This window comes from Selaginella moellendorffii, unplaced genomic scaffold, assembly GCF_000143415.4.
Source record: "Selaginella moellendorffii unplaced genomic scaffold, v1.0 SELMOscaffold_64, whole genome shotgun sequence".
Lineage (NCBI taxonomy): Eukaryota > Viridiplantae > Streptophyta > Lycopodiopsida > Selaginellales > Selaginellaceae > Selaginella > Selaginella moellendorffii.
In genome coordinates this window covers 74,828-83,724 of record NW_003314325.1, presented here as the reverse complement: position 1 = coordinate 83,724, position 8,897 = coordinate 74,828, and positions in this window count along the sequence as shown.

Sequence of the window (8,897 nt, the reverse complement as noted above, 5' to 3'; positions counted from 1 at the left end):
TTCCTTTCTACAGATTACTGCGGAGGCGAAGGCTGTGTCTCGAAATGATAACGACGATAAAAATGTCCAAACCTCAAAGAAAGAAGACTGCCATCTCTCGACTGTCTAGACCCGTAAGCTTGCGTCGTATAGAGAACCTGACCAGCTTTTGTGGCACAGATAATTTGCGTTTGCAACGATCTCTACGCTTCAACACCATCTTGTTTATCTCATAACAGCAGGTTTGGCAGGATTAATACTTTTTCTCCTCCAAGTCCTCATAGGATAGTGACAACTTACAAGGTTGTGAGTTGTTTCTTTGCTCTTGAAAGCCACTGACGGTGTGTATGCAGACTAAATTTCACTTGCAAGTCGGAAGGTTACACACACGCGCTCTACTCGTCTACATCAGTGCTCTCTCTGATACAAAGCAACTGTTACCTCTCATCTAACGACTGGCGACAGTCAACCAGCTTACAGTCCTGTAAGTTTTTTGTTTTCTTCTTGTTGTTTTCTCAATACCTTGTTTCAGGTGCTACGAGATATCGGGAGCATACTTTGTGGAGACAATAAGATGAGATGAGATAAGACAATAAGATGGCAGAAGCTTTTCTCAAGAGATATCTTCCTGGTGGTGTTGTTGGAGCGCACCGAGCGTTGCGAGAAAATAGGGATGGCCCCGCTCGTCGCGAGGTCTCGATCAGAGGATGATAATGGACACCGGAAAAACAGTCTGGGCGATGTGCGCCGTGTTTTTCCGCGATCGATCGCCCCAATCGATTCAAGCATATGCCTAGAACTGGCATCTGGATCATGGTCATGCCTCTTTGATCACTGTTGATCCCTGGATCCAGTTGCGTGGAACGACCTTATCACCGTCTATGTGCATCTTGTCGAGTATGATCAAATGCTGGAAATGAGTGAGAAATCCTTTGGACCAGAGGCATAGCAGCATTTGCCCAGATCGCGCATCTGGAAGAAGGCTTCTACATCCGGAAACCGTCAGGGGATCAGCAAAGCCCTAACGACTAACTGCTATGTATGCTCTCGGGGTAGCGCGAGCATGATCCGGCCATGGAAGCTGTCAAGAAGCGGAATTTCACGGTAGAGGGTTTCCAGTGGCCCTTCTCGCGCGTGGCTATGGAGTGGAGGCCTGGCGCCGGCACCGCCAAGCGCAAGAAGATCTCCAGCGACATCAATGTCGCCACTCCTCCTCCTCCTTTACTTTCTCACCGTTCCTCTCCCTCCGGCAGCTCAATCACTCGCCCCCGCCGCCGCGGCACGATCCAAACTTTCTCAGCAATGCTCTTCGGACAATGTCGGTGAATGGGAAGGGCTTCCTATCGAATCCTTGGTCGAACAAGGCACCTTGGTCCAGGGTGCTAGGCTCGAAGAAGGATCATGGTGGGGCTGGAGCTGTGGGACTGAGAAGTTGAAGCTTCTCAATGAGATTGAGGCGCTCATCAACTCGCAGGAGAATGCTTTGAGCATGGAGGCTTCTGCTAAGGTTGGTCGAAGGCTCCTTCTTTCTTGAGTTTAAACCATCGTTTTATTTTTTCTTTCTTCTTTCTATGCTGCGGAAGGACGTCTTCGAAGCCTGCTTCAGGTGACACTTAGATATAGTTTTCTAGGTCGGAAGTATTGATTTGGTTGCGTGTTCTCAGCTCCCAGAAACGATGAAGAGAGATTTCAAGAAGCAGGAGTCTCTCGAAAAGGGAGAGGCGCCTCTTTCTTGGAAATGTGAAAGAAGCCATGAAGCGTGACCGGGTGCGCTTGACAACTTTCAGCAGAAGCATGAAGTGTCTAAGCAACAACTTGGGAAGTATCTGAGCTTTCTTGACAACTCATTCCAAAAGGACGATTTATGCGACAAACACGACCAGGTGTTCACTTTAGATTTCCTGTGTTAAAATTCAGAAGCTTTGGAGGATTTTGTCAAAGTTCGCAAGGATCAAACTCCTGGTCACAAGTGGGGAAGAGGCTGCTACGCTGGACAAAAAGCCGAAGAGGCTGGCCTACTTAAACCACGGCCAGGCTATTCGCGACGTACGATGCCCGTGAATCGTGGCCAATAGGCGGGCAAGCTAGTGGACTCGAGGAGGCTTTGAGCGACGTTACTTCTTGGAACACGATCAAGGCATATCCCGGAATGATCATCGTGGAGGCGCTTGAAATTTTTTTGGAGCTCATGCTGTAATTCCGATGCATTGCATGTACTGCTCCTTGGTTGGGCATTGCGGAAGCTGTGGTTTCTTAAGGTAAATTAGGCTACGTTCTTTGAATGCTGCGTGCTGCAGCACAACCAACAATTGGAAAGGTCGAGAAAGTTCTTTATTGCTAGTCTCCTAGTGGAAGATTCCATGGGTAAGTTGTTGACTTGTTCACTCCGGCCAGACTCAGCAAATGCGCCTCAAGGATCTCAATGCCAGCTTGCTGGTGAAATCCATTGCAATACTGAGTGTTCAGGCAGAAGATTGTGAACCAAAGTCCAGCAAGCTTTTTGGAGGGGCGAGGAAAGCGGTTGTGGCCGAGGAGGATGTCCTTCTCGATTCTCGCAGCAAAAGGAGACTGCCATATATAAAGTGTCCAGAAAAAGGGACGACTCTTTAAAGGGTTGATGCTTTTATGATTTTGTAAATTTAGGGTTCGATGGCAAAAGCTATTGGAAGGTTAGTCGGAAACCCTGGGCTTAAAAGGAAACTGGGGATTCTGGTTGTTATTATGATGTTATTTCTCAGAAGTTGGTGGATGAGTTTAATATTACTGTCGACAGTAATTCACAGGTTAAGGATTTCAAGTTTATGATGGAGAATTGTGAAGTTACGAGGACTTTGACTGTATTACCAGTGATTCTTGATCACGATATTTTTACATCAACACTGCTTAGAGTTAGACTGCAATGGCAATATAAGTACTTTAACATTTGAGGTATTATATATTGCCTCATGGGCGATTACAACTTATCTAAGTCCAGAAAATATAAGAGACTAAATCAACATATATGTACTGCTTTTTATTATGTAGAATACAGTGGGAGAATCAATGATCATCACATCACAATTGCATTTGATAATGGTTATGGACAGCTTCAACTTCTCAAGAAAGTAGTTCATGATTCCAAGTATTTTGCAAAAAGATTAACTGCAGATCTGCAAATGAAAGATGGTTATGGAATTGAGAATTTAACTTATAAAATGGAAAGCTTTTCAGAAAGTACAGATTTTATTGGTATAATAGAGAATTCAGATATGATATATTTAGGGATGAATGGGCTTAAGAAGCACTCAGCAGACTACAGGAATCATATTGTTACTTTTAGATCTAAAGAGTTGGATTGTTGGTATAGAATTCAATACCCATCTGGTATATATGAACCAAGTAAAGATAGATTTAGCAAAGAGATGAGTAGTTTGTGTTGGTGCACAATTTGACTACAAATTTAATAAACACTTCTTTTGCACAATCTATTTTCAATGTGATTGTTTTGATTGTTTTGTTTGTTTTAAAGATTGTGGCCTTTTTCATACCTTTTTATTGTTAGTAATTCCTTTGAAGCACTATAATGTAAGCAACCAAAAGAAACGACTTGAGAAACGATTTATAAAAGTTCAAATATAGAGGGAAAAGGCCTATGAATAAAAATGCACCCCTTTTTTGAATTGATTAAGAGTCTTGGGATATTTGGGGTTAAACGTCTTTAAGTTTGAATAGTACTGGGCTGGGTGACCTCTTAGGAAGTCTAAACTCAAGAACTTACATTTGGTATCAAAGCAGTCTCAGGTTCGACTATGTTAGTTGTCACACCACATATTAATTGACATCTAGCAGATCCAATTTGCTCCCAACTAGCATGAATTTGTAGGGAAGCATAGTCAATTATAAGCATGTGTCTCCCAGGGGGCAGGGGGGGGAGAGGTTGTAAGGGGTTCCAAAAGTATAATAGGGATAATGAGGTCTAAGAATCAGTTTTGAAGGAACTTTTTAATAGTGTTTCCAAACTGACTTAAGGTTGAGATTGGAGCCAAGGGGCCGAGGGGAATTAAAAATTTTAATTATTTTAATTTAAAATTTAAATATAGTTTAAATGTTAAAGTTAGACATTCTTTTAGGGTTTACCAACCCTAAGTTTTTCTACCACTATATAGTAGATATCTTTTAGTTTTTCATTGTTGTTGTGATATTCGTGAAGAAAATCATTAATTAATTGTGTTAACTAGTTATTATATACTTTTGCTAAATGGATGCAAGTTTATAATTTGAATGAAAATGAAATATCAATTATGTTTTAACAACATTCTGAAAATCAAAGTTTCTTTATCTTTATTATGAAATTTTAAAGCAAGAAATTTATAAAAATTTAGTGAAGTTTATCAATAAAATTTTAAATCATATAGTAGGAAAATAACTAGTAACTAGTGAGGATTAAATTTAAGTTTTTCAACTTACAAAATTAAATTTTATATAAAAATTAGTTTATATACTTCTCTTACATTCAAGTATAAAGTCATTTTTTGTATTGTTATAAGCATTTTATTTGTAATTTTTATATATTTAATTTTATTAAAACTTTGAAAGATGTAAAGTAACTAATTTGTTTAAATTAAAAATATGTTATATTTTCAATCTTCCTAGTCCTTTCTTAACTTATATGGAAGTGTCTACAACCACAAAATTTGAAAAAAAAAATATTTACTGCTTGAGAATTTATAAGTTTTTGAATTACCACTAATTTGTCAAGACGAAAAAACAAGCATTTTGTGGATGAAGAAATAGAAAATTTTAGATTTGAAAAAAGAAAATACAAGTTAATAAAGTTTAGAAGTGGATTATCCCGAGAGCTAACTAATTAGTCACAAGAATGTGGATCAAATTTGAATTACCCATAGATCAATCGATCTTGAAGATTCACTTATAGATGTAATACTTTTGTAGCTCCACCAATGGTTTCTAGAATTATTATAATGGCTAGGACTGCAATAGCAGCCATGAAATTAATAAAGTCTCTTCTGAATCATAAGATTGCAACCAAAATTTCAACATACAAATCAAGATAATGAATGAGAATACTTCTTTCTTCATGTTTTATAATTTCATAAATTTGCTATATTTCTTTCACAATAAAAATAGGGTGGGGAAGCTCTTTGGGTGTATACTTATTTTTTAGCCTTTATATTGAAATAAAGTATGAAGTACTAAATGAAAGCACAGTTGAAACAAAAAGGTAAAGAAAAGATGAATAAAAAATTTAAAACAAAAGTAGAATATGTGCTTACATGTGTTGATTGTATTGTGTGATTTTCTTTATAACTATAAATACAATATATTTATAAATTAAAGAAATTTACTATTTTACATCTTTTAAAGTTTCTATAAAATTAAATGTATAAAAATTGCAAATGAAATGTCTATGACAATACCAAATTTTTTTTATACTTAATATAAGACAAATATATAAAATAATTTTTTATACCAAACTTAATTTTATAAGTTAAAAAATAAAAAACTTAAATCCTTACTAGTTATTAGTTATTTTTCCACCATATAATTTAAAATTGTATTGATAAAATTCACAAGATAATTTATTAAACAATTGGGGGTATAAAATATGTAAAAAAAATTCCTTTGGTTTTAACTTACTATTGTGATGTAATTTTTTAAATGTAGTAAAATATCTTCAAAGTGGTTATGATAATGCCAAAATTCAATCAATTTATTTATAGATATTATGAGCATATGAATGTAATTATTTTTATTTTTATCAGACTATAATTTACTATAGTAAATGTATTACTAGCATTTATATACCACTATATTATATAATTAATTATATTTTGATGTATAAGTAATTTTGATTGTCCTTAAAAAGTGTTTGAATTTGGATTTTTTCTTTAGATCTAACTTTTACATTATCTAGATCTCCCTTTTCTTATAACTTTTTCAATTTATTTTGTTTTGCCTTTTCCTTTTCATTTATCTTTACTCGATGTTATGTGGTTGTAATTAAACAATTAAACTCAATTGATGGTGGCATTCAGAGCACATAGTACAAGTCTTCTTGCTCTTACTACCAATCCTTGTGTCTAACTCAAGTTCTTCTATGGGTTCCTGAAGATAATGTGTACCATTAATTCAATCACTTTACAATGATTGCTATATATCATTTTTGGGATGCTACTTAGTGTTTTTCATGTGTCTCTAAAGGATGGAGTTGCAATTGTACAATGGTTTGAGTGCAACCACTCATGCGGATTGGAACATTCTCTCAGACATCTTCAAATGCACATTTAGACATATTGACAATTGTGATAATGCCTTTCAATAATTGTATTATCTTTGTCAAGGACCATCTAAGTCAGTGATGCAATTTAGGGTTTGTTTTTTAAGCCTCTTGCTTCATACAAAGCCAAATATGTTGAAGTGGATCAAATTAGGAATATTGTGACTAACATTTTGATAAAATCTTATAAGATTTATGCATGCACTTGCTTCCGCCACCCTTGATAATGTTGTTTGCTTAGCACAATATTATGAAACATTGCCTCTTCTCCTTCTTGTTGTGTGTCCTTTATTTCACATCCCATGGGAGATAGTCTTGTTCCAATGGAAGTTGACACTAATATTGCCCAAGTTCAAAGACATGGGTGAAGACATGTGATCAACAAGTTAAATCTTGCTTCTAAGTACTGATAAGTATTGATAGCTGAAGAAGATATTCCTAAGATTGTATTTCATATATTGTTTAGTTTATATGAGTTTTTGGTGATACCATTTGGTTTGAATAATGTTCTAACAACTTTACAATGAATGATGGATAAGGTTCTTTGTGATATACTAGAAGTGACTGCTGACTTTATCAATGATATCTTGATTCACTCGAAGGGGACATGGGAGAAACACGTCTATGATGTTTGTAAGGTGTTGGATCAACTATAAAAAATTAGTTTAAAGCTAAAGTGGTTGAATTGCATGTTTGGGTTAAAGGACACGACTTATCTTGGTTACTATATTTTTCATAAAGGTTTGTAAGTTGATCTTGACAAACTTGTGATTGTTTTAACGTTCCTTACTTTGAAGTGTGTGAATGATGTGCAATGCTTCCTGGGCAAAGTGTAGTATTTTCATTGTTTTGTTGATCATCTTTCTGATCATATTGCATCGTTGCGAGTATTTTTTAAATTGTCAACATTGTCTTTTATCTGGTCTGTGGACTATGAGTGGACATTTATGGATCTCAAAGAGTTAGTGACGACTTCTCTAGTTTTAATGTATCTTGACTACACTCGATTTTTCATTTTGCATGTGGATGCCTTTAATTTTTATTTTGGAGATGTGTTAATACAAAAGAGCCTAAGTGTGCCTAATCAACACTATTCTATTGCATATATCAATTATATATTACAACTAGTGGAGTGGAGAGAAAGAGTGTTCAGCGTAGTTTGGGGTTTTGAGAAATTTCATGTATATCTACATAATTCTTGAATATTACTAAAAGATGATTATACTACAGTTACTTTATTATTGAATTAGAAAAACTTAGTTAGTTGTATTGCACAATAGGCTTTAAAATTTTAAATATATGATTTTGATGTTGTTCATCACTTGAGTAGTTCTATGGTTGATGTTGATGCCCTTTCTTGAGCTTCTCTTCCTTTTTCACTCTCTTCACATGTTTTTGACAAGTTTGTTATTTTAGCATTTGTGGATTTTTTAGACAAAAATTTGGTGTTGTCAACAGTTGCAATTTCAAATGACAAAAAAGGGAAAATGAAGACCCCATAAAGAATCTCCACAAAATTTCAATTATGCAAGAGTGATGTGAAGCATTTCACCAAATAGAGTGGAAGGTGGTCATAACAAGTTGATCTTCCTTTTGTTCTTGTTTGATCATTTATATTTCTTATGTAATTTAGTGCACAAGCACATAAAAAAAGACTTGAGCAAAGTATCCACTCCAAAGTTAGTGACATTGAATCATGCCTAAGCACCAATAGGGTGACAAGGGAGCTGGCTGGAGGCGATGCCAAGTATGATGGCCCCACTAATGTGGCTTAGTCAATGTGCTGCTCTTAATTGTTGTCGTTGCACTTAGCACACTTGTCATACTCATCATTGTCTCTCGATTCATCCTTGATTAAGAGACATTGTTATGATTCTTTATGATCCCTGATTCATTATCACTCCGATTTCTTTTGATTTCCAGAAAATATTTCCTGCTTTGAGAGGAAGGTCTAGGGTTTAATTTGGTTCCTCAAGGTCTTGTGAGAAATGCCCACAATGCAATGCCATTCCCCAGCTCTGATAGTTCTCAACAAGCCACGGTCTAGGTACTATTGTCTATGCTTTATAATAAATGATCCATCGTGTTTTCTTTTCAAGGTGAAAGTAAAGTTTGAGAGGAGTCTAGTCTCCATGATGAGTTTGGCTCTTCAGTTCGAATACAAAGAGCCTCCAAGACTGGTAACACTATTCGCTTCTGCTATGAACCGTGCAATCATCTCGGCTAACAATATAGGTTCATCGTCACGATAAAGATGTGAGCGGTTTCATGATTCTTGCGAAAGCACTGTCAAGATCCAGAGCTCAGAGGACAACAGCGTGAGTACCTTCTGTCCTAGGCAAAGACATCTTACCAAAGCTACATTCCAGGGAGTGTAGGTAAAGGCTTGGATCTGGAAATACATCGCTCTAGTGATTGACGCTCCAAAGGCTTCATTTCAGCTCCCCTGTTGAAGGTACTACACTCTCATTTTGCGTTTGGACCGCTCACAGATGTGAAAGTATTGGACAGATGATTGCTGGAAATCCGAGCGTGTGACCCGATGTCCGAAAACGCAATCCCAGCTATTACCGAGTATCAGGTTTTGGAGCGTCCAGTGCTGGTTTTATCCTCGGTTTTCTTGCAGAGGTGGGGATCTTCC